The sequence below is a fragment of the Oncorhynchus mykiss genome, chromosome 2 (genome assembly GCF_013265735.2).
Source record: "Oncorhynchus mykiss isolate Arlee chromosome 2, USDA_OmykA_1.1, whole genome shotgun sequence".
NCBI lineage: Eukaryota > Metazoa > Chordata > Actinopteri > Salmoniformes > Salmonidae > Oncorhynchus > Oncorhynchus mykiss.
In genome coordinates, this window is record NC_048566.1 from 56,881,413 (window position 1) to 56,907,375 (window position 25,963).

At 44.1% G+C, this 25,963-nt stretch overlaps 1 protein-coding gene across 4 annotated transcripts in view; it reads left to right on the top strand.

Annotated features, from left to right (window-relative positions):
• Positions 1-25,963, top strand: part of LOC110492317 (transcription factor SOX-6) — a 158,698-nt gene that overhangs the window by 12,332 nt on the left and 120,403 nt on the right. For all 4 annotated transcript variants that reach the window (XM_036951228.1, XM_036951218.1, XM_036951247.1 and 1 more), the window contains exon 2: positions 21,864-21,935. The gene's annotated coding sequence lies outside the window, so the exon portion shown is untranslated. The remainder of the gene's footprint in view (positions 1-21,863; positions 21,936-25,963) is intronic.

Genomic DNA, 25,963 nt, shown 5'->3' on the forward strand with positions numbered 1-25,963 from the left:
TACTTATTTTCCACCATAATTTGCAAATAAATTCATTAAAAATCCTACAATGTGATTTTCTGGATTTTTTTTCTCATTTTGTCTGTCATAGTTGAAGTGTACCTATGATGAAAATTACAGGTCTCTCTCATCTTTGTAAGTGTGAGAACTTGCACAATTGGTGGCTGACTAAATACATTTTTGCCCCACTGTATCCTCTATTGTTGATGTTGCTTTATCTGATCACCACTGTGTGTTTTTTTACTACCTTGTTGCCCATAGCACAGGGTAATACTGAACGCGTTATTAAGATCTTACCTCGGATGTTGCTACAGATTTGATTGAATGTAGGAACCTAATTCTGCCTTCCTCTTGTGATGATTTAGTTGATAACTTTCATAGCAAATAAAGGGCAACCATTGATGCCATAGCTCCAGTAAGGTAGAAAAATGCCCCATCCAAATGGAGAGCCTCTTGGATGAGTGAGGAAACTAAATCAATTAAAGAGAAATTGCAGTAAAGCAGATCCAAAGTGGAGAAAGTCAAAGTTGCAGGTTCGTTATGATATTCTGAGAGAGCAATTGGCGTATATAAAGTGCATTCGGAAAGTATTCAGACCCCTTCCCTTTTTCCATGTTTTGTTACATTACAGCCTTGTTCCCCAATTTTTTTTAACATCTCATCAATCTACAGACAAAACTCGGTATTGTATTCAGACCCTTCACTCAGTACTTTGTTGTGTCACCTTTTGACAGTGATTACAGCCTCGAGTCTTATTGGGTATGAAGCTACAGGCTTGGCACACTTGTATTTGGGGAGTTTCTCCCATTCATCTCTGTAGATCCTCTCAAACTCTGTTAGGTTGGATGGGGAGTGCTGCTGCACAGCTATTTTCAGGTCTCTCCAGAGAGGTTGGATCGGGTTCAAATCCGGGCTCTGGCTGGGCCCCTCAAGGACATTCAGAGACTTGTCCCGAAACTACACCTGTGTTGTCTTGACTGTGTGCTTAGGGTCATTGTCTTGTTGGAAGGCGAACCTTCAACCCAGTCTGAGGTCCTGAGTGCTCTGAAGCAGGTTTTTATCAAGGATCTCTCTATACTTTGTTCCATTCATCTTTCCCTCGATCCTGACTACTCTCCCAGTCCCTGTCGCTGAAAAACATCCACACAGCATGATGCTGCCACCACCATGCTTCACCGTGGAGATGGTGCAGGTTTCCTGCAGACATGAGGCTTGGCATTCAGGCCAAAGAGTTCAATCTTGGTTTCATCAGACCAGAGAATCCAAGAGGGCTGTCATGTGCCTTTTACTGAGGAGTGGCTTCTGCTTGGCCACTCTACCATAATGGCCTGATTGGTGGAGTGCTGCAGAGACGGTTGTCCTTCTGGAAGGTTCTCCTGTCTCTACATAGGAAATCTGCAGCTCTGTCAGAGTGACCTTCGGGTTCTTGGTCACCTCCCTGACCAAGGCCCTTCTCCCTCGATTGCTCAGTTTGGCCGGGCGGACATTTCTAGGAAGAGGCTTGGTGGTTCCAAACTTCTTCCATTTAAGAATGATGGAGGCCACTGTTATTTGGGACCTTGAATATTGCAGAAATGTTTTGGTACTCTTCCCTAGATCTGTGCTCGACACAATCCTGTCTGGGAGCACTACGAAAATATCATTTGACCTCATGGCTTGGTTTTTGCTCTGACATTCACTGTTAACTGTCTGTCCTTATATAGTCAGGTGTGTGCCTTTCCAAATGATGTCCAATCAATTGAATTGACCACTGGTGGACTCCAATCAAGTTGTAGAAACATCTCAAAGATGACCAATGGAAACAGGCTGCACCTGAGCTCAATGTCAAGGGTCTGAATGCTTGTGTAAATTAGATATTTTAGTTTTTTATGTTGAATTCATTTGCACAAATTTATTAAAATGTATTTTCACTTCGACATGATAGAGTATTGTGTGTAGATTGATGAGGAATGTTTTTAATGTTTTATCCATTTTAGAAAAAGGCTGTGACGTAACAAAATGTGGGAAAAGTCAAGGGGTCTGAATACTTTCCGAATGCACTGTATCAAGGCAATTAGAAATACCAGACCGGGCTAATTTGATCTAAGTTGATCACTAATAATCAGAATAGTATGAGTGTGCTCTTCTCGACCATTGATGGTCTACCCCCGCAAACCTATGTGAACTTTCCTCAAAATCTAAATGTGATAAGTTTGCGTAATATTTCAGAGATTAGATAACAAACACTAAGCTAGGTATCAGTCAAGCAAGATGAGAAGTTTGATGATATGTGCCCTACCCTAACACGCAAAGGCACTATAGATTTATTTTCCCAGGCTGACGCAGACATGCTCGGGAAAGTGATCACAACTTAAGCCTTCTACCTGCCTTCTCGATCCTATCCCCACCACCTTCTTCAAAACGGTTTTAAATGCAAGCTATTGTTAATCACAGGCACTTTCCTCACTGCACTAAAAAATGCTATGGTGAAACCCCTTATGAAGAAAAGTCATCTAGATTTTTCAGCTGTTAGCACTTTTGGGCTAATCTCCAACCTTCCATTCTTAAGCAAAATTCTGGAGAAATTGGTTTTCGGGCAGCGAAATGATTTTGTGCCAACTGTATTTAAAAAAACAAAAAATCCAATCTGGTTTTCGTGCCCACCACAACACAGACACAGACTTAGTTAAAGTGATACATTATCTTATAGCCGACATAGATGCCAAACAGCTCTCTGTACTCTTGGATTTAAGTGTTGCATTCGATACTGTTGACCATGAATTCCTTCTGGACAGACTGGAGAGGTGGGTTGGCCTCCACAGATAAATTATTAGACTGTATTAGTGATTTAAATACTTGGATGGCTCACAACTTCCTCCAACTAAATCAAGACAAGACCGAGGTACTTATTGGTGGAGCCAAAGCACAGAGCGAGAATCTGGCCGCACATTTTAATTTGCGGGCAATAAAGATAAAACACCAGGTAAAAAAAACTAGATGTCATTTTAGATTCTGAACTCAATTTCAAATCACACGTTAGGAATGTGACCAAAATAGGTTTTTACGATCTGAGGAACATTGCCAAGGTGCGGCCGTTTCTCTCTCAGGCTGATACAGAGAGACTCATCCATGCTTTTAATTCAAGCAGGCTTGACTACTGTAATGCTCTCCTGTCTGGTCTACCCAAGAAAGCCATTGGTCAACTGCAAAACATATAGAATGCTGCAACACGGGTTCTGATCTAGACCAGACAATGAGCACAGATTACACCTGTTTTAAGGTCTCTGCACTGGCTGCCTGTGAGTTTTAGAATACCTTTTAAGATTCTTCTATTGGTTTTTAAATCAATCCATGATTGTGCACGATGTCAGACATGCTTTTAAGTTGTATTCCCAGTTGGTCCCTCAGGTCCTCTGGCACTGGCCTTTTAACTATCCCAAAGCCTAGGACCAAGAGGCATGGAGAGGCAGCCTTTAGTTACTATGCCCCCAGCCTGTGGAATAACCTGCCAGAAAACACGAGGGGGGCCCAAACTGTGGACATATTTAAAAGAAATCTTAAAACATACCTTTTTAGCCTTGATTTTCTTTATGGTGCTCTTTAGTCATTCAGTGTTTGTCATTATTTTGTTTTTTTATCCTCTTGTGTTTGTTGTGTAGTTAATTGTTTTTATTCGTTTTTTCCTGTGAAGCGCATTGCATTCCATGTCTGAAATGTGCTGTGTAAATAAAGCTTGATTTGATTTGATGAAAAGGCTTCTGAAGTTTGTCATTTCCACTCTGAAATGTCAGACTGGATTTTCCCTTACGGAAAATATATCAACCCCTACAAAAATGTCCATTAATTATAATCCCTAAATTCACATTTCCTGTTGCTACAGGATTATTTTCCTGCTGTAGCAAACTGGCTCAAATTAAGATCCTGCTCCCCCCACCATCCAATTATAAGTCTGAATGGGATCATACCTGACAAACCAGTAATAATGACAACCCAAACTGTGCTTGGGCCTCCTTCTGCGAGAGTCACTTAAGTGCGTTTGCGCCTCTCTCCCCAAATGTACTTTGCTATTAGACATCGAACATGCCCCTTGAACTCACCACAACAATCAAACCAGTACTTTTCTGTCCCCCAATGTATAGCAGCGTCTCATTTATTTCTCCTTTTTGTGATCCCCTTATCTCTCTCCTTCACCCCCTGTCCTCCTTTGAAAACATTGAACCCATGGTCATCTTGTCTTTAAGGGAATCCTCCAATCTATTCTAAGCATCCCTGAAGCTAACCGTGGCAATGGGCTGCACCTGCAGGCTGCAGCATAGGGCGAATAAAGCAGTACGTTTGAGTGAGTGGTTTTAGACAACAGGCCTCAACAAAGGACCGTGGCAGTATCAACACAACCTTCAAATCGTGACTTCCACCACCACCCAACAGGGAGAAAACCGCTGGATCGGCAGCCGTCTTAATCATCAGTTTATTTAGGCTTGTCAAAGATAATACCTGGAGGATTCCATGTAAAGCCCACAGGAAATGACATCGTGAGCCAGCAATGAAGGAACCCAAAGCCAATCCAATGAAGAGTAAAAAATACAACTACTAATCTTACCCTACAAGGTACTGCTGGTTTTCTCTTCTACCTGATAGTTAATTGCACCACCTGGTGTCCCAGGTCTAAATCAGTCCCTCATTAGAGGGGAATAATACAAAAAAAAACAGTGGAACTGGCTTTGTGTTCCAGATTTGAATTTGAGGAACATCTAGAGGCACTCAAAAACCCTCCCAATGCATCCAGCCTGGCCAGGCAGCACAGGGTCTGATGCTTGCATGGGGTATGCCAAATAGATCAGTGTCCCTTGTTTATATTCGCCACTGTACTGTCTGTAGCTCCCGTCATTGTAACTTTATTAGTACATTTTTTTTTAAAAGACTGAATCGTTGTAAAAGAGAAACAACATAATTCTGCTGGGTCTTTTCTCGATCGTTCGATGACTGACTTCTAAACGTTGGTGGTACAGCCAAAAGGACATGTCAAGGAGCTGTCCTCTGGAAGTACACTGTAGGTAAACTGTTGACAATTTTTTTTGTTTTTGGGGGGGGGCTCCTTAAAAGCCAATGGAGTGCTGACTTTGTGATCGTTGGCAGAGTGAGATGGCCTAGTAGTGACTGACACTTGTGCTTCAGTCGTCCCTCTTATTGCACTGCAGCAAATTCTTTGTTTATTAATGGAAGCCTCAAGGATTTACCACAGTGGGAAGGAACACCCGCTAGGCTAGCAGTTTTGTTGATATCCAATAGATCTATTACCCCCCCCCCCCCCCCCCCCCCCCCATTTACTTCCCCTTGTAATGTTTCAATGTTTTGCTTTCCCTCCCTCTCGTCTTTCACTTTACCTTATTTCATCTTACCTCTTTTTACATCAGAGATTTGTTCGTTTGGTACGTGCGTTAAAGCCTTAATTAACCTTAATTAGGAGGTAATTGGCTAATAATTCCTCTAGCTGTTAAGGAGGCAGAAGGCGGCAGCAGGTTTAGTTCCAAGAATGTTGCTTAGCGTCTTCAACTACTAGTCAATGCAATCGTAAAGGATGAGACCTGCAACATGAATGGTTTATGAGCAGGTTCTAAAACAGACTATGAACAGGCTACGAATGGTCTCCAGACCAGGAAGCTTACAATCCCCGAAGCTGTCTTCCACGAGCACCCCAGCCGCAAGGACGCACAAAGGGAAACTAGGAAAATATGAACACTCGACTTGGATCGAAATGGGATAAAACAAATCATAATGAAGTTAAGCCTGGCTTTCTTTCTGGTGTGTCAAGGGAGAAAAATGGCCTTCCTTCACGAAACAAAAGACGCGCCACAGAGGAAAGCGGTGAATGAGTTACCGTATGAAATAACAAAACATAGACCAGCTTTTGTTAGGCTCCACTCCCACACATTTCAGTGTGTGCTTTACGCACGGTCAAAAGGCTGACACCAGACGTGGCGAACAAAAGGGTGAGAAGGTGTTGATGCTTGTCTGTCTGCGCCACATTGCCTCTAGGTGAGTATGTGTGTCACCTCGAGGTCGCGGGGTCACGTGGCCTTTGGCTCGATCATTTCACACCACAGTGTTGACCACCTGCGAGACGGTCTAAGAATTATTACCAGTTGTCATGTTTTTTTGCTAGTGTTACTACCGTTTGTGTTTAAGAACAATGGTTTGCAAAAATGTTGAGTTAAGAGCTTGAGTTCATGAATGTGTTCCCAGAATCCTATTGGCAGAGCTGGATTTGAACCTCCAATCAGAGTAAAGTGCACAATTAACAAACGCCTTGACTCTTTTATGAGATCCTGTGATTTTTTCTCTGTGGTATTGACATACTGTACATCTACAGTTTGTCTTCTTCTGGATGGGGTTGAAAAAGGGAAATGTGCTGAAATGTTGTGGTGAGGGTTTGAGGTTTGGCCTCCCATGCAGTTCCCATGAGCCTTTCTGACCATCTGAAAGGGCTGCTGAAACTGGCACACGCCACAGACATACAGATGCACTGGCATAACACACTTGCACACACACACTTGCCCTCATACACACACGTATACATAGCACACGCACACACACTTGCACGCACACACCCAAGCAGGGTATACTGTATGTATTGATATGTATCACAGTATGGAGTCATGTCGAGATGTTGTGTAACATATTTTGGTGCCTGGATGAAATGCTCCAGCCTTCAACTCCCATGAGACCACACTTCACCACTCTCACAGAGGCTGCTACTAATGGGGCGTGGCGGCAACGCTCGGGGCGTGAGGCCTCCGTGGTTGGACCGCCAGGGGAAGGACAGTGGTCCCATCCACCCATGACCCTATAGCTGACGCTAATTGGTCGGTGGCCAGCAGCTGTCGACGCAGGCTGTTCCCGTGGTTTCCAGCTTGGAGAGAGGCCTTTAATCAAACTGTCGTCATTACGAGGTGGTGGTGAGAGTTGGGCCCACAGTAAGACTGGTTCTGTTTGGAGGCCTGGGATGGGGAGTGAGGCCACAGGAAAAGGGATGGGGCCCACAGTAAAACTGGCTCTGTTTTGGAGGCCTGAGAGGGGAAGTGAGGCCACAGGGAAAGGGATGGGGCCCACAGTAAGACTGGCTCTGTCTTGGAGGCCTGAGAGGGGAAGTGAGGCCACGGGGAAAGGGATGGGGCCCACAGTAAGACTGGCTCTGTCTTGGAGGCCTGAGAGGGGAAGTGAGGCCACGGGGAAAGGGATGGGGCCCACAGTAAGACTGGCTCTGTCTTGGAGGCCTGAGAGGGGAAGTGAGGCCACGGGGAAAGGGATGAGGCCCACAGTAAGACTGGCTCTGTCTTGGAGGCCTGAGAGGGGAAGTGAGGCCACGGGGAAAGGGATGGGGCCCACAGTAAGACTGGCTCTGTCTTGGAGGCCTGAGAGGGGAAGTGAGGCCACGGGGAAAGGGATGGGGCCCACAGTAAGACTGGTTCTGTTTTGGAGGCCTGAGAGGGGAAGTGAGGCCACGGGGAAAGGGATGGGGCCCACAGTAATACTGGCTCTGTCTTGGAGGCCTGAGAGGGGAAGTGAGGCCACAGGGAAAGGGATGGGGCCCACAGTAAACTGGCTCTGTCTTGGAGGCCTGAGAGGGGAAGTGAGGCCACGGGGAAAGGGATCGGGCCCACAGTAAGACTGGCTCTGTTTGGAGGCCTGAGAGGGGAAGTGAGGCCACAGGGGAAGGGATGGGGCCCACAGTAAGACTGGCTCTGTCTTGGAGGCCTGAGAGGGGAAGTGAGGCCACGGGGAAAGGGATGGGGCCCACAGTAAGACTGGCTCTGTTTGGAGGCCTGAGAGGGGAAGTGAGGCCACAGGGGAAGGGATGGGGCCCACAGTAAGACTGGCTCTGTTTGGAGGCTTGAGAGGGGAAGTGAGGCCACGGGGAAAGGGATGGGGCCCACAGTAAGACTGGTTCTGTCTTGGAGGCCTGAGAGGGGAAGTGAGGCTACAGGGAAAGGGATGGGGCCCACAGTAAGACTGGTTCTGTCTTGGAGGCCTGAGAGGGGAAGTGAGGCCACGGGGAAAGGGATGGGGCCCACAGTAAGACTGGTTCTGTTTGGAGGCCTGAGAGGGGAAGTGAGGCCACGGGGAAAGGGATGGGGCCCACAGTAAGACTGGTTCTGTTTTGGAGGCCTGAGAGGGGAAGTGAGGCCACGGGGAAAGGGATGGGGCCCACAGTAAGACTGGTTCTGTCTTGGAGGCCTGAGAGGGGAAGTGAGGCTACGGGGAAAGGGATGGGGCCCACAGTAAGACTGGTTCTGTCTTGGAGGCCTGAGAGGGGAAGTGAGGCCACGGGGAAAGGGATGGGTTCGGGAAACCCAGAATAGAAATGCACTCGTACGCTTTGACTGACAACCCTGAAATCTCTCCATGTGAAATCCGGTTGAGCGTTACAAGGTGTATAACATGGTATTCTGTGTTTTAAGAGTCCAACCACGGTTCAAGAGACAAGCAATGATGAAGTGTTAAAAATGATTAAGGCTACTTGTTTCTCTCACATTGCCTTATTTGTGTACAGTGTACTGTACAGCCCTGTTTAAGCAGGAGTCCTATTCGCTGGGCTGCTGAGGCATACTGTTTCTGGATGACGGAGTATTGAAGAGTGGCTTTGGCACCAGTACTGACTGGGTTGGACTGCTGCAGGACTGCATGTGACCTCATGTAATCTAACACGCTGTGTACGATATGACCGATAGCAGTTGAGGTTCACTGACATTTCTATTGAAGAGTTTCTCAAACGCTCCTCTCGTCTCGCAACTGTAGCGCTGTGTACAGCAGCCCACCTGAAGATAATTACAGACATTTCACGGGACCCACCTGTTGTGCAGCCAGCACTATTGACGCAGCCCTCGTGCAGGGGAAGAAAATGGTAAAACACTTCACTTTTCTAACGAAAAGCCGAGTCAGTCTCGGGACTGATAGGGTTATGAAGGGAGATTTGGTCGGTCTGGCTTGCCGGACTTACGCTGATTCAGAAGCAAGTGTAGCCAGAGGAGAATAACTTTTCTCATGGCTCCCGACTTATTCTTTCCCTTTTGTAAGGGCCTGCCTTCAGTAGAACTGGAAACTAGCTGCCTCAGCAGGCTGTGGTCATGTGGTAGTCTCCTTTTCGCAGAGCTTACACGGTGTCCCCCCTTTTTAATATGGCAAATATAGGCTGACTTGTGATGTCAATTGTTATTGCTGGGTCCATGCTGTAGGAAAAATCTCATTTGCTTTACTTAAGCTCCTGTCATAAAGGCGCTATTGTGGCACCCATGGCCCGCTTGGTGAAGTGTTGCTGGCTCTATTCGCACCATACATTGTTAAACTTCACGTGTGTTTTTACCCCTCCAGCGTGCCGCCAGTCTCAATGCACAATGGACTCTGTGCCTGTTTTGTTCACGGTGCACACCGGAAAAGGGTTAAGTGCCAACCTTTTTATGAGACAGATTTGTGAATACGAGCAGCCATGGAAGCCGCCGCAGATGATTGTATGTTCTTGTGCTCGTTTGTCATCGCGTACTTCTATAGTACTCGCGTACTTCTAACACACTTCTATAGTTGGTGGTCCGGATGAAAGAGAATAACGACGAGTGCTTTCGATGGTGTCGAACGACTTCAAAAACACATACACCCCCTTTCTGCCAGGTAGGTTTGTCATGGGCAATTGACAGCCCCCCCGCCGCCAAACAGCCAATCAGGTTGTCGTCTCCCCTCAAGTTCTAAGGCGATTGGTTGTGATTCAGAGTTCGTCTTCTTTCGAAGAGGAGAGAACTCACCGCGTTGCACGTGCACAGCATTAGGATCCGTGGGAGTGACGAGGGTAGCTGTAGCGGATAGGTTGTGGATCAATATGTATCTTTCTGTCTTTCTTTGCTTCTTTTCTAATCATGCCTTCTCAAGCACAACCATTCCTGTTTAACCTCAAGTTACGGGGACGTTCTGCTGAATGTGCATTTCACTTGATTAAAGCAGTGGTCAGCACGACAGAAGCTTGTCTCTGGAGAAAAGGTAGACGAGACAGTTAAGAGACAATGAAGATCCGATTCAACCGCTCTCACCCTTTTCCCTGATCTAAGAAAGCAGCTTCAGCACCCCACTGTGAAGACGAGGAGGACTTTTGGAGTGAGCACGTTTGGTTGGACATTTCCTGACTTAAAGGAAAACACCACTCAAAAACAATCTTTTGGTATTTGCTCCATTAGTCCACATGTCAGCAACACGTTTTCAAGATAAAACGTAAAAAATACAGAAAGTGTCACGGTATGATGCGTTTTGAATCTTAGGAAAGTAACTTTGTGGCGAGTTGATGCAAAACGCATCATCATGATGATGTGGCAAGGTACAATTTGCTTTTGGAAAGTCCTATATGTTGATTTCTGACACGCAAAACATTTAGGGACTCTATCAACAGGGGACCAATGAAAAACAATACCTAAAGATAGTTTTTGAGTAGATTATTCCTTTAAGAGATTAAGAGAGACCTGTCTAACTCCCCAATCCCAATCTCAGTTCCACAACACACTGTACACCTCCTTCCTTGAGTTCCATCATATGATAGATTTGTGTTTCTCCACTAAATCATTTCCCTCTCTCGTAGATTAAGCCCCCCCCCCCATTCATTTACTTTTACACACGCAGCAATTAATTATAGACCTGAGCTGGCCTTGTAAATTAAAGCATGCCAGTTGCTATGCTAATTGCCCTGACAGTTTAAATTGTTGGTGGGGCCATGACACAGTCAACATCAGGTTGATGCTGTGCAACCGTTCAGTACAGTGCTGTCAAATCTTTAGAGTTATGATACTGCTCTGGGATCAGTCCCCTTGGTTCTGTGTTTTGTCGCCTTCATGGGTTCTTCCGATATCTCCACACAGGTCAGGAACTGTTTCTTTGTGTTTTTCTCTCTCCGACTTTTTCTCTCTCCGACTGTACGTTCAGGGCCGCCAGAAAAATTGCGGTGAGGCGGCATTTGCCACAGCACTTTCCAATCGGGTGTGGCAACTCCACACCACTTAAAATCTATCGACGCAAAGCATTAAAAAGAGGGGCAAAGTGCTGTTTTTTTTTTTATTGATTTGCCTCATGATTTGTCAACTCACGTACAGGTTCTCTATCCTTCACACCGGTGTGCTGCTGCAGGCTCTTTGCTTGACCAATCAGATTCACAGAAATCGCGGGTTGGGTGGGCCGGGCACAACACACAAAGCTCAAGGCATGCTCGCCACTTTCCTCCGGTATTTATTTAGCACGCGTGATAGCACACCACTCCCGACAGACACAAGCAAAAACTCTTACATAAATGAACCTGCCTATACACCTAAACATTAGCGATCTGATATGCTGTATTGCATGGAAACAATACTATTGTTCAGTCTGATCAACTGTAGGCTGCTAACAACAGCAGCTGCATAGTCTAGCCTACTATGTGTTATGATTGTTCCTTGTATAATGACAAACTGGGGTGTAGGTTTAACTACTTTTAATGAACATATACTTCAGCTAGAAAACTCCTTGTTTTGCCATGCAAGGCATTCTTCAACCAGCCGATTCAGTGTTAACCAGGTCTTTTGTGAGCCAGCACCATAGCATTTCAGCCATGCAAGGCATCCCTTACCTTGTTCCCCTCATGAATGTGTTGACTTGGAGTTTTCATCCATACTGACATCTGGGTCGTTTTCAGTAGGTACGAAACAAAAGAAAGCAGCCCGAAACGGGGAGATACTATTTGAACCCCATATAAAAAAAATGCTTCTTTTCTGAAAACATTTTGCTACAGTTTGTCCAAATGAACACAGCCCTGGTGTATTTATAGCCCATTTGTTTGTGAGAAAATGCGAATGGGAAAAAATGTGGTTTATATTCAGACTTGGGCTGACTAGGCTACCTAGAACTTTTCAATCCAAATTGATGAACTGGAATGAATCAATAAACACAATAGCTGTTTAAAAAAAATATATATATATTAGGCCTACAGCTGCATGTGAGTTGTATTGTCCAATCATGTTGCTTTCTCCTTGTCTGTGCATAGGAACCCCCTAGGCTTTCTTTGAAATATAATTCATATAAACAAGTACAAGGTTGCTGCAGTTCGACAGGATTTTCATCTTCCTCGAGGCCAGGAGTTTTTCCAGGAGTTATTTCTTAAAACCATGTGACCTGATTAGAGAAACTCACGGCATACCGTATAAGGTCCAGAGTTTTACCTGGTTAGGTTACCAGATCAGGAAAAACAATGGGCCCCAGAATTATTATTATTTTTTTAACACCTCACCACTCTGGGACCTGTGGTATATCTCTCTTTTGGTAGTGTTATGACTGTTGAACTTTTCATTTACGGTCTCTACGAGCTCACAGGTCTGCCTTTCGGGGTCTGTCAGGGGTCTGTTTTCCCGAGAACACTGTCTAAGCCCAAGAAGGCACTTCTTCTCACGATAGGTATTTTCATGCGAAGACCGTCGGGCTCCTCGACTCCCTCGCAGGGCCTCCTTTCTTCTCTCTCACGCAGTGACGTGTTTGTGCATACCAACAAAAGAAGAGAAATCCTATTCACGGCTCCCTCTTGACATTCACCCTTGTTTTTACAATGTTCGGGGATAGTTTGCAGAGTGGAACAGGCTTTGTCTTGAAAACCGGGAAACAATGGTAGCGAGCATAATGTAATCTTGCCTAAGTGTACCGAGCAAGGGTGAGGTTGAGACTGATGTGTTGCCACTTGCCCCCTTTCCCCTCACCTCTGCAATATTTCATGTTAACGACGGCTTCAATAATGCTTGTTGTCAGTTAAGTCGATTCAGTGTTAATAACCAGGTCTTTTGTGAGCCAGCACCATAGCATTTCAGCCATGCAAGGCATCCCTTACCTTGTTCCCCTCATGAATGTGTTGACTTGGAGTTTTCATCCATACTGACATCTGGGTCGTTTTCAGTAGGTACGAAGCAAAAGAAAGCAGCCCGAAACGGGGAGATACTATTTGAACCCCATATAAAAAAGGCTTCCTTTCTGAAAACATTTTGCTACAGTTTCTCCTAATGAACACAGCCCTGGTGTCTTGGAACCCCTCATATTGGGGGTTGCATTCTCAATGAGTGAAAGAGTGGCTACAAAAACAAGGCATCAACCAGAACATTATAAAGGTACAGTATCGTTCCCTGGGGTACACAAATCTAAAAATACACAATGTACATTCGGAGGTACACATAATGATCTCACATGGTACCGTTTGGTACCTTTTACGGTACATGTGCAGATAAAGAGTATAATTTTGAATATAACAGGTACAATCATCATATTCTCACCCTCAAAAAAGGGGTACAATGTGAAGGTACATTTCTGTTTACCAGGGTACAAATTATTTTTGTGTACCCTCAATACCCACCATAAGGTACAATTATGATTTTTTTGCCACCTAGAATAAACTAATGGCTTTGTCACTGAGGTGGTACCTAAAAAAGGCACATTTCCATAATTATTATCATCATCATAGTTCCCAACATGCTCTACTACAGGTAGATTAAAAAAAATAATACAAATTCAAACTGTTGGAATTACAAATCACTTTGCAGGCCAGCATAATGTCACTTGCAGGTTGGGCTGCAAAGTTCTGGTAACTTTCCCAAACTTCCCAGGTTTTCCAGAAATCCTGGTTGGGAGATTAATGGAAACGGAACTGAATAAGCAGGGAATCCTTCAACCAGAATACACTCAATTAGTATTTGGTAGCATTGCCTTTAAATTGTTTAACTTGGGTCAAACGTTTTGGGTAGCCTTCCACAAGCTTCCCACAATAAGTTGGGTGAATTTTGGCCCATTCCTCCTGACAGAGCTGGTGTAACTGAGTCAGGTTTATAGGCCTCCTTGCTCGCACAAGTTCTGCCCACCAATTTTCTATAGGATTGAGGTCAGGGCTTTGTGATGACCACTCCAATACCTTGACTTTGTTGTCCTTAAGCCATTTTGCAACAACTTTGGAAGTATACTTGGGGTCATTGTCCATTTGGATGTTGCTTCAATATATCCACAATTTCCCTGCCTCATGATGCCATCTATTTTGTGTAATGCACCAGTCCTTCCTGTTGCAAAGTAAAATCAAATCAAATGTATTTATATAGCCCTTCGTACATCAGCTGATATCTCAAAGTGCTGTACAGAAACCCAGCCTAAAACCCCAAACAGCAAGCAATGCAGGTGTAGAAGCACGGTGGCTAGGAAAAACTCCCTAGAAAGGCCAAAACCTAGGAAGAAACCTAGAAAGGAACCAGGCTATGAGGGGTGGCCAGTCCTCTTCTGGCTGTGCCGGGTGGAGATAAGAGAACATGGCTAAGATGTTCAAATGTTCATAAATTACCAGCATGGTCAAATAATAATAATCACAGGCAGAACAGTTGAAACTGGAGCAGCAGCACGGCCAGGTGGACTGGGGACAGTAAGGAGTCATCATGTCAGGTTGTCCTGAGGCATGGTCCTAGGGCTCAGGTCCTCCGAGAGAGAGAAAGAAAGAGAGAATGAGAGAATTAGAGAAAGCATACTTAAATTCACACAGGACACCGGATAGGACAGGAGAAGTACTCCAGATATAACAAACTGACCCTAGCCCCCCGACATATAAACTACTGCAGCATAAATACTGGAGGCAGAGAAAAGAGGGGTCAGGAGACACTGTGGCCCCATCCGATGACACCCCCGGACAGGGCCAAACAGGAAGGATATATCCCCACCCACTTTGCCAAAGCACAGCCCCCACACCACTAGAGGGATATCTTCAACCACCAACTTACCATCCTGAGACAAGGCCGAGTATAGCCCACAAAGATCTCCGCCAAAGCACCCCCACAACATGATGCTGCCACCCCCGTGCTTCACGGTTGGGATGGTGTTCTTTGGCTTGCAAGCCTCCCCTTTTTCCTCCAAACAGAACGCTGGTCATTATGGCCAAACAGTTATATTTTTGTTTCATCAGACCACAGAACATTTCTCCAAAAAGTACAATCTTTTTTCCCTATGTGTAGTTGCAAACCATAGTCTGGCTTTTTTATGGTGGTTTTGGAGCAGTGGCTTCTTCTTTGCTGAGTAGCCTTTCAGGTTATGTGGACATAGGATTTGTTTTACTGTGGATATAGATACTTTTGTACCTGTTTCCTCCAGCATCTTCACAAGGTCCTTTGCTGTTGTTCTGGGATTGATTTGCACTTTTCGCACCAAAGTACATTCATCTCTAGAAGACAGAACACATCTCCTTCCTAAGCAGGTATGGCGGCTGTGTGGTCCCATGGTGTTTCTACATGCGTACTATTGTTTGTACAGATGAACGTGGTACCTTCAGGCGTTTGGAAATTGCTCCCAAGGATGAACCAGACTTGTGGAAGTCTATAATTTTTTTTCTGAGGTCTTGGCTGATTCCTTTTGATTTTCCCATGATGTCAAGCAAAAACTGGTTCTGCACTGAGTTTGAAGGTAGGCCTTGAAATACATCCACAAGTACACCTCCAATTGACTCAAATTATGTCAATTAGCCTATCAGAAGCTTCTAAAGCCATGATGATATTTTCTGGAATTTTCCAAGCTGTTTAAAGGCACAGTCAACGTAGTGTATGTAAACCTCTGACCCACTGGAATTGTGATACAGTGAAATAAACTGTCTGTGAACAATTGTTGGAAAAATTACCGAAACTATTGTTTGTTAACAAGAAATTTGTGGAGTGGTTGAAAAACGAGTTTTAATGACTCCAACCTAAGTGTATGTAAACTTCCAACTTCAACTGTATTTGAGACTAAATAGATTTTTATTTATGTATAATATTAAGTTAAAATAAAAGTATTCATTGTTCATTCAGTATTGTTGTAATTGTCATTACTACAAATATTTATCAGTATCTGCTTTTTTTGGTCCTCCAATAATCGGTATCAATATCGGCGTTGAAAAATCATAGTCGGTCGACCGCTAAACTGGGGTACAATTATGTACCTGTAAATAAAAGTTCAAATGAGGACCTTACAGGGTGCTGCCCCTGTGACAAGTGGCTGTACCCCTTTAGGAACAAATCGTAACGTTTCTTTCTGAGGGTGTAGCACCGTCAGTGAGTGCTCAGTGGATCCACTGACCTAAGCTCGTCATTTCCGGATCAATTGACCTCCATTGTAGTTTAATTGACCGTTGCTGTAAAACAGTATCTGAGTAGTGCTGTGCTTAGTACTGCATTGACATCGCAACACCGAAGCTCAGGGGCTACAAGTGTTATTGAGATGCTCTCTGTCTCACAGTGTCTCTTGGTCTACTATTGAATGTCTCAGTGTTTTTTTTTTCTGAGCAGAACTGACAACTGGGATGAGACAACACATGGATGTTTTGGTGTGCCGGCAATGTACTGTATTCATGTGTTTGTCCAACTGCATGCCTTGCACCATGTGTGTATTTCTCCACATATTTACCCTGGTTGTACCCCTGTACCGTCTTTCGTTGGTCAATGTCTCACGAAAGGTATTATCTCACAAACTACCTGACATTTTGCCAAACAGGTTGCTAGCTACCCTATAATTGAACCCTTTTCAGATCCTCACTCAAACAGGTATGTTCTATAGCTGCCTGAATGTTCGCCTAGCATGGACAGTAATATTTGACAGCTGATAGAACACTTGCCAAACAGGTAGCAGCCTTTTCCCAGTTCTTAGGGAGGGCCTGGTACGTGTATGTGTGGAGGGGATAGACTTGTTGTCGGTTTGTCTGTGTGTATGTGCATGTGATGTGATGTGATGTGTGTGTGTGTGTGTGTGTGTGTGTGTGTGTGTGTGTGTGTGTGTGTGTGTGTGCGCGTGCGTGCATTATGTGCACAGGAGAGTGTGTATGTTTGTATGGATCCTCACTTTTTGCCCAATGCTCCCACCAGCAGTGCAGGAGGTGGACTGGATGGGGCCCAGTAACTCAATGACATGGTGGATGTTCTCTGAGGGGAAGGCCTGTCTTTTGTTATTCTGCTACCTCTGTGACAGACCTCTGTGTTTTCCTGAGCAAATGTATAGACCTCGATTAGTTAGGTTATCGTGGCAGGGTCGTGAGCCTCTCACCCTCGCCTCTATGCACGGACAGAGCACTGACCTGCACAGTGACATTTATTTAAACACACATGTACATGAACGCACATGAAAACACATGCGTGCCTGCACGCACACGCAAATGTCTTCGAGGCTGAACGCGTCTTTTGAGCATGTCGCATGCCATATACTGTGAAATGAAGGTATTTATGTTAAGGAGTGTGTGCGTGTGAAGTGTGTGCGGGCTAGTGCACGTACGTACGTGTGTGTGTGTGTGTGTGTGTGTGTGCTCTAATGTGCACACGCATGTGTGTTAAGTGTGTTCTGTGGCTTGTTCTTGTCCTCTCCTGGGTAGCCAGCTGTCTTTCTGATTACCCAGCATCCTCCAGGTGTTGAGGCCACCAGCTGCAGATGGGAGAGTGGCGAGGCTGTGTGGACCGGCGGAGAAAAAGAGAAGGAGAGAATGGAGGAGAGGAGAGCTAGAATAACTGGTTCTGCAGATATCTGGAACGTGTTCAGACGAGCTAACGAGAGAATGTGAACGGATCTTGAGAGATCCTAGTGTAAGGTTTTTTTTAAAGGTGGGTTTGACTCTGTGGTATTATGGAATATCTTATGGGGTGGCAGTGGTTGTTCTGCAACTGACTGTGTAACAGTCAGAAACAGGCTCTGGGGTGAAGTTTCGCTTAGGTACAGATCTAGGATCAGCTTCCTAGATCTAGGTTGTTTGGTCACTTAGTTGGGTTGTTTTCTTTATTGGTGCTACGTGTAGGTTTTGAGACATGACCCTGCGTGTTAGATCAGAAGACCGGAGGTGTAGTTTAGTAGGGGTGTGGCTTTCAGATGGTTATTTTTAGCCACCCGTGAGAGTAAATGTCCTTCCTGTTCATCTGTTCTGTTGTACTATTATCAGATGTTAAGGTCGAACATTGACGTTTTTGTTGCTTCAATGAGACTTACAAAAGTGTATGAGTTTTCTGAAAGCCTATGTAAATCCCATTGTTGGGATACAATAAGGTGGAATACTTAAGTGATAATGCCCTCGAAGTCGGTGTTTGGAGGATATATTGGCACCGGTGTTGTTAGGCCCGAGACTAATTTGAGGGCTGGCTTCAAGGGCATGATCACAGTTATTGTTATTTTTCCTTTTTCTTACCCCCCTTTTCATATCCAATTTGCAATCCAGTCTCATCGCTGCAACTCCCAAACGGGCATGGGAGAGGCGAAGGTCGAATCATGCGTCCTCCGAAACATGACCCCCCCAAACCGTGCTTCTTAACACCCACCCGCTTAACCCAGAAGCCAGCCGTATCAATGTGTCGGAGGAAACACCTTTCAACTGACGACCAGGTCAGCCTGCAGGCACACGGCCCGCCACAAGGAGTCGCTAGAGCATGATGAGCCAAGTAAAAAATGCCAGCTGATTCATGATATCAACAAGTTGAGAAACGCTGCCTGCCTGTCTGTCTCGTTCCGACTCCCTACACGTTCATTACTATGGGACAACTGGAGATTGAATTTGAATATTGAAACAATGTTGCAAATGTCGGAGAGACAGACATCAAGGTTTATACAAATCTCCGCTGTTGAAAACTGAATGTTAGTGTAAAAGAAATGTGAGATAATGTCTAGATGCTTTTATAGTAGAGAACAAGTTTATAAATTGCTTGGCTGGGCTGGTGAAACAGTAGATTACGCAGTCAGATGGAACAGAGTAAATAAACATTTCAACATCATAGATTTAGCCGTGGAATAGACACCGGCTGGAATGCGGTTTTAACCAATCAGCAATCAACCCACCCATTTGTATAACTTGTTGTAATATGTAATAAATAATCGTAATATTATAGAAGAATGCGTCAAATGCATTTTTTAATTTTTTTTAGGAATGGAGGTATGAATCTTACGGGTGGCCAATAAGATTTATCTGAAAGCCACACCCGTAATAAACCACGCCTCCTGGAAATACTTGAAGGATTATATTCAAAAAGACCATTGAGACAAAAAAAAAATGTTGAATTATTGTTCAATTATCCCATGTTTGGGTAATCCTTAACAACCCAACTTGTTGGGTTATTTACACAACCCAACTTGTTGGGTTATTTACACAACCCAACTGCCTGCATCAAAATGAACCCTGTGTGTGTTCTGTCCAATATAAACCCTGTGCTGGGTTACCAAATAACCCAAATTGTTTTTTGTTTTTTTGAGTAGGGGCAACTTTACCCTATTCCATAGAACAGGGATATGAGTGGATGATTCTAGCTCAGTGGTGGTGTTTTCTGCTGAGTAATTGTTTAGTCGTGTAAGGGTTCTGGTTGTTTTTGTTGGAAACGCTCTTAATTGTACCCTCAAAGAAAATAATATGGTTCTACTAGAGAATAATTGTCTTGATTAATCCATGAATAAAAGATCTTATGTGCCCCGTATTAGCTTGTTTTCTTCATTGTTCTCAATTAGCTTCAAATTGTAGAATCAAAGGCATGTTTGTTTCGACCGTTTTGACTCTCTCTCTCTCTCTCTTTCTGTGTGTGTGTTATGTTCACATGCCATTTTTCGTTAAATTTTGTCCTGACTTCATCCTACCAAATTATTAGGTTCACATCTTCAGTATGTACAGTGCATTCGGAAAGTATTCAGATTCCTTATTCTCAAATGGATTAAATCAATGTTTTTCCTCATCAATCTACACACAACAACCCATAATGACAAAGAGAAAACAGGTTTTTAGAAATGTGTGCAAATGTTTGTTTTTTTAAGTATTCAAATCTTTCGATATGAGACTCGAAATTGAGCTCAGGTGCATCCTGTTTCCATGGATCATCCTTTGTAGTAGAAACATCTCAATTCAATTGATTGGACATGATTTGGAAAGGCACACACCTGTTTTATATAAGGTCCCACAGTTGACAATGCATGTCAGAGCAAAAACCAAGGACAATGCCCCCATTCACAGGGCACGATGTAAACCATATGCCATGGCTGTCTCAGTCACCAGATCTCAACACTTATGGGAGATTCTGGAGCTGCGCCTGAGACAGCGTTTCCTACCAGCAAATGATTACATTTTTCGTGGAAGAATGATAATTCCAAATAGAGTTCCAGCCACTTGTAGAATCTATGCCAAGGCACATTGAAGCTGTTCTGGCTCATTGTGGCCCTAATAAGACACTTTATATTGGTGTTCCTTTATTTTGTCAGTTACTGTACCTGTAGTTTGGTCTCAACAGACACTGCTCTAAGGTGAGAACATACAACATATCAGGTTAAAGGCCCAGTTCAGTCCAAAAAATTAATTTGACAAATTTCCACAATATGAGTTGGAATAATACTGTGTGAAAATGATCAATTGTGAAAATTACGATAATGCCCTTTTAGTGTAAGAGCTGTTTGAAAAGACCAGCATGTTTTGTTGGGATGGAGTTTTGACTTCACCAAGCGGTAAATTATTTAACAGACCAATAAGAAAGAGAGTTCCAAACCTCTCGGCCAATAACAGCAAATGTTCAGTTTTCCCCTGCCCACTCAGACCACTCCCAGACAGTCCTAAGACAATTCTTGCTTAAGAAATTGCTCATTGCTAAGAAACTATTTGTTTCTTTTTCACAATTTGAATTCAAAACAATCACAGTAAGGTACTTAATTGTTACCCAGAAATGAGTTGTCATCGAAATTAAAAACATTTTGCAATGGAAAGCAGAAAGTCCTGTTCTCTCCTATTAGGTGTCTAATGAGCTGGTCTGTCCATTTCCTTTCCTGTTACCGTCCTCTCATCCCTACTGGGCCTTGAAGTTTTCCGGCAACAGCTCCTGCTTTATTGTATTTATTTGTTGCCGTCGTGCCACAAACCCAGGTAGTTAGGGATGCTTGTGGATCAATTAAGGTTGACTCACGGTAACTGACAGTCACAGGCAGGTGAATAGGCTCTTTAGAAGCTAAGTAGCTTGTGAGCGATCACCCCCACCCCCACCCCCCCGCATCCCAAATGGTACCCTATTCCCTACGCAGAGCACTACTTTTTCCAGGGCCCATAGGTTTCCTGTCAAAAGTAGCTCACCGCATAGGGGATAGGGTGCCACCGCCTTCTTCTCCCTCCCAAGTTTTACGAGGACAACATGTCCTACTTCAGCAGCGTCCACAATAATCAGGATAACGACAAGGCTGCCAACTTCAAAGCTGCGTTCAATAATCGTGATGTTGTGTTTCCGGGTTTGTGTGCCTGCGTACAATGTGTGCTAACGTTCATGTGGTGCCGTGTGATGCGTCATAACTTTACACTGCCTCTCCCACATATAGGCTCTCTGTTGGATAGGCAGCAGGTATGAAAAGCACATTGCATGCCTATATGCAAGGGAGGGGGGACAGAAATGTACAGCACTACGCTAGAGATGGAGACGGTAAGCGTCATTTATTAAAGATGCCCTGACCTCTGTTTTTAGGGGCAACACACTGAGCGAATCGTGATCATTCACACAGAACCTAATGAGATATTTCTCATTGCAATCAAAACAACAGCAGCTTAAGTGGCAATTACGCATGGACTAGAGGTCAGCGCTGTGGCCTGCAGCACATCTACCAGTGTCAGCGTGGGTTTGAATGTGACCCGCTGCCTTCGTCACACACTCTTCTCCTATCTCTTCTCTGTCCAATAAAAACGTTTGTGGGAATTCACACTCCGTGAAAAACTGAATACATAACATTGGCATTTATGTGTGCAAGATATGACCTTGTAATCATTACGCTGTCCATATGTGTTTACATTGTGTGTGTCCCCCCCCCCCCCCCCCCCCCCCCTTAATCGCAATGTAATGATGACCTCTTGTTTTTGCTCTTTTTTTCAGGTGACGTTCATGAATCCAAAAACTGACCCATAAGTGAGCTGAGGGTGTTGGGGTTGAAGTCTCTCTACTGCGGTAAGTGTTGAAGGCTATTCTAACTTCTACTGTGGAAGACATCAGTTCTCTTTTTTGAAGTTAAGCTTATTCTGGACGTTGCTTTTTAACGGTTTGGAGGAAATCGACAAGGCCAAAGGGAAGTAGAAAATAAGTAGAACATTTAAAAAAGTGAACATTCACTTTAAATCTTGGAATTCTTAGTGCATATGTTGTGCTATAAAGAAATGTGGCGGTCTTGTAGAACTGGTAATGTCAGTGGCGCGCACACCTTTTCAGGTCTGCGCTTTAGGTGAACAAACTGTACCTAAAATCAAAAGGGGACCATCGTGCTCTCAGAAGTGTGGTTGGTGTATAAAACCTGTAAACTCAGATAAGCAAAAAGGTGTGATGGGTCCGCACTCAAAAAGGTGTGATGGGTCCGCACTCAAAAAGGTGTGATTGGTCCCCACTCAAAAAGGTGTGATGGGTCCGCACTCAAAAAGGTGTGATTGGTCCCCACTCAAAAAGGTGTGATGGGTCCGCACTCAAAAAGGTGTGATTGGGTCCCACTCAAAAAGGTGTGATGGGTCCGCACTCAAAAAGGTGTGATTGGTCCCCACTCAAAAAGGTGTGATGGGTCCGCACTCAAAAAGGTGTGATTGGTCCCCACTCAAAAAGGTGTGATGGGTCCGCACTCAAAAAGGTGTGATGGGTCCGCACTCAAAAAGGTGTGATTGGTCCCCACTCAAAAAGGTGTGATGGGTCCGCACTCAAAAAGGTGTGATGGGTCCGCACTCAAAAAGGTGTGATGGGTCCGCACTCAAAAAGGTGTGATTGGTCCCCACTCAAAAAGGTGTGATGGGTCCGCACTCAAAAAGGTGTGATTGGTCCCCACTCAAAAAGGTGTGATGGGTCCACACTCAAAAAGGTGTGATGGGTCCACACTCAAAAAGGTGTGATTGGTCCCCACTCAAAAAGGTGTGATGGGTCCGCACTCAAAAAGGTGTGATGGGTCCGCACTCAAAAAGGTGTGATGGGTCCCCACTCAAAAAGGTGTGATGGGTCCGCACTCAAAAAGGTGTGATTGGTCCCCACTCAAAAAGGTGTGATGGGTCCGCACTCAAAAAGGTGTGATGGGTCCACACTCAAAAAGATGTTGCGTAAGGCTTTGCACCCTTCAGTGTGTAAGGCATAAATCTTTTTTGTTTGTTCAAAACAGCAGGGAACACAGGTGAGCAACTGATGAGCAGCAGCAGGTGCTTCTAATCGGGGATGCCACTCATCAGCCAATTAAGGATGTGGCTTCTCTAATCTGCCTCCATACAAGTTACAATTGCAAAGGTAGACAGAGAAGACTTATAGGGTATGGGAGGGGGCGTGAAGGGCAATTAGGGATATCAGGTGTGAGCCTTTCATGAATCAATTGCCTTAGGTGTCTGTTCACTTGGATACATTGTATCAATTGATGACTGCTTACCACACAGGACATCAGGCTAGGTCATTCATAAATATGTGGGGCTAACTCATAAATTATATGCAAAATATGGTATGGACCGTGTTCTTGTACAAGAGTCTACATTTTTCTTAGAGGAAGGAGGTGAAATCTAGTTATTTGTTTAAACAGTGTTGGGATACGGAATTAGATGTATATATCCACAGCAAATTGGCCAGTGTGACCTAGTGTTCATTTTGATAATGGTGTTAATAACCAGGGCAGGTTGAATGCAGGTTGCGCGTGAATACAAGTTCCAACTGTTGGCTGTGCCAACTTTGGCTGGATTCCAATAGGAGTTACACATACATTTTCAAGCTAACATAATGTGACCATGATTTTTTTTAATTTTTTTTTTTACCCTAAATACTTGTGTTGTGTTTAATGACAGAGTATTTGCTTAGAATCTCACTTGGTGAAGGCCACAAGACAAACCAAGTCTCTGTCACCTAACAAATACAGTGATGGTTGGTAACTCAGCAGAAAGGCAAAAACTAATACAGCTTCACATTAAGCAGTGTGTTAATCTAACACAGAAAAGTGTGGACCCATATGGACAGGTGTGTAAATTACACACTGTCAGTGTTTAACACTGGAGAATTGCTGTGTCCCCATGGCTTCTCTTTGGAGTCATTTGTTGTTGTAATCACCTCTGCGTGGTGGAGGAACTTTCTAGATCCTGACGCAACATAATTCATTATTAGAGTGATTCAGTTCTATGAAGTGTCTCGCAACTGGCGAGGTGATATCTTGACATCTGATAGCGGATTTATGTTCTCCAAGGCGTACTTTCAAGGCATGGGATGTTTTTTCCACTATAAATCTTATTGCAAGAAACACAGTAACACATACATAACTCCTCTAGTAATGCAAGTTAGACATTTATTTGATTGTTCCTAGACGTCTGAGGGCATACAACGCTAGTACATTTTGTTATGGTGCTACATGAGGTTCGTGATCTACATGGGGAAACATCCTTTTATGAATGTTAGGTTTGGGCGATATACAGTTTATACCATATACCACGGTATTTTGAAATACCAACGGTGTGAATTTCAATACCCTCACTGGGGGTGCGTGCTGCGCCTCTGCTTGTAGTAAGTTAAGTGTAACTGTAATACATCTAAGCTGTGTCAAATAAATTATATCTTTGCTAGCTAAGTAGCTAGATGGGAAGATCAAACTTCTTGGTTACTACAGAGACATTCAATCCCCCCCCCTGGATCAATTGTTCAATTTTAATTCACGTATAACCATGGTCACACTCTCAACACTCAGAGGCAGTAGGGATGACCCGTCTTGATAAGTGTGTGAATTTTATTTTCCTGTCCTGCTAAAAATCTAACTAGTACTTTTGGGTGTCAGGGAATATGTATGGAGTAAAAAATCTCTCTTTGTTTTTGTAGTGAAGTAAAAATATAAATGGTAAAGTACAGATACCCCAAAAAACAACTTCAAGTATTTTTATTTAAGTGCTTTACACCACTGGTATATACAGGTGAATTCTGGAAGGCAGAATTTAAGGAGGAGTCTAATGATAGTATATGCCAGTGCTTATTGACAATAGATATTGTTGAAAGTAAGTACAGTCCATTCATAAAGTGTTCAGACCCCCCAACTTTTTCCACATTTTGTTACATTACAGCCTTATTCTAAAACGTATTTAAAAAATGTTTCTCATCAATCTACATACAGTACCTCATAATGACAAAGTGAAAACAGTGTTTTATACAAATGTATTCAAAATAAAAACAAATACCTTATTTACATAAGTATTCAGACCCTTGGCTATGAGACTCAAAATTGAGCTCAGGTGCGTCCTGTTTCCATTGATCATCTTTGAAATGTTTCTTCAACTTGATTGGAGTCCACCCGTGGTAAATTCAATTGATTGGACATGATTTGGAAAGGCACACACCTGTCTATATAAGATCCCACAGTTGACAGTGCATGTCAGAGCAAAACCAAGCCATGTGGTCGAAGGAATTGTCCGTGGAGCTCCGAGACAGGATCTGGAGAAGGGTACCAAAACATTTCTGCAGCATTGAAGGTCCCCAAGAACAAAGTGGCCTCCATCATTCTTAAATGGAAAAAGTTTGGAACCACCATGACTCTTCCTAGAGCTGGCTGCCCGGCCAAACTGAACAATCGGGGGAGAAGGGCCTTGGTCAGGGAGGTGACCAATAACCCGATGGTCACTCTGACAGAGCTCCTGAGTTCCTCTGTGGAGTTGGGAGAATCTTCCAGAAGGACAACCATCTCTGCAGCACTCCACCAATCAGGTCTTTATGGTAAAGTGGCCAGACGGAAGCCCCTCCTCAGTAAAAGACACATGACAGCCCGCTTGGAGTTTGCCAAAAGGCACCTAAAGGACTCTCAGCCATGAGAAACAAGAGTCTCTGGTCTGATGAAACCAAGATTGAACTATTTGGCCTGAATGCCAAGCATCACGTCTGGAGGAAACCTACCACCATCTCTACGGTGACGCATAGTGGTGGCAGCATCATGCTGTGGGGATGTTTTTCAGCGACAGGGACTGGGAGACTAGTCAGGATCGAAGGAAAGATGAACGGAG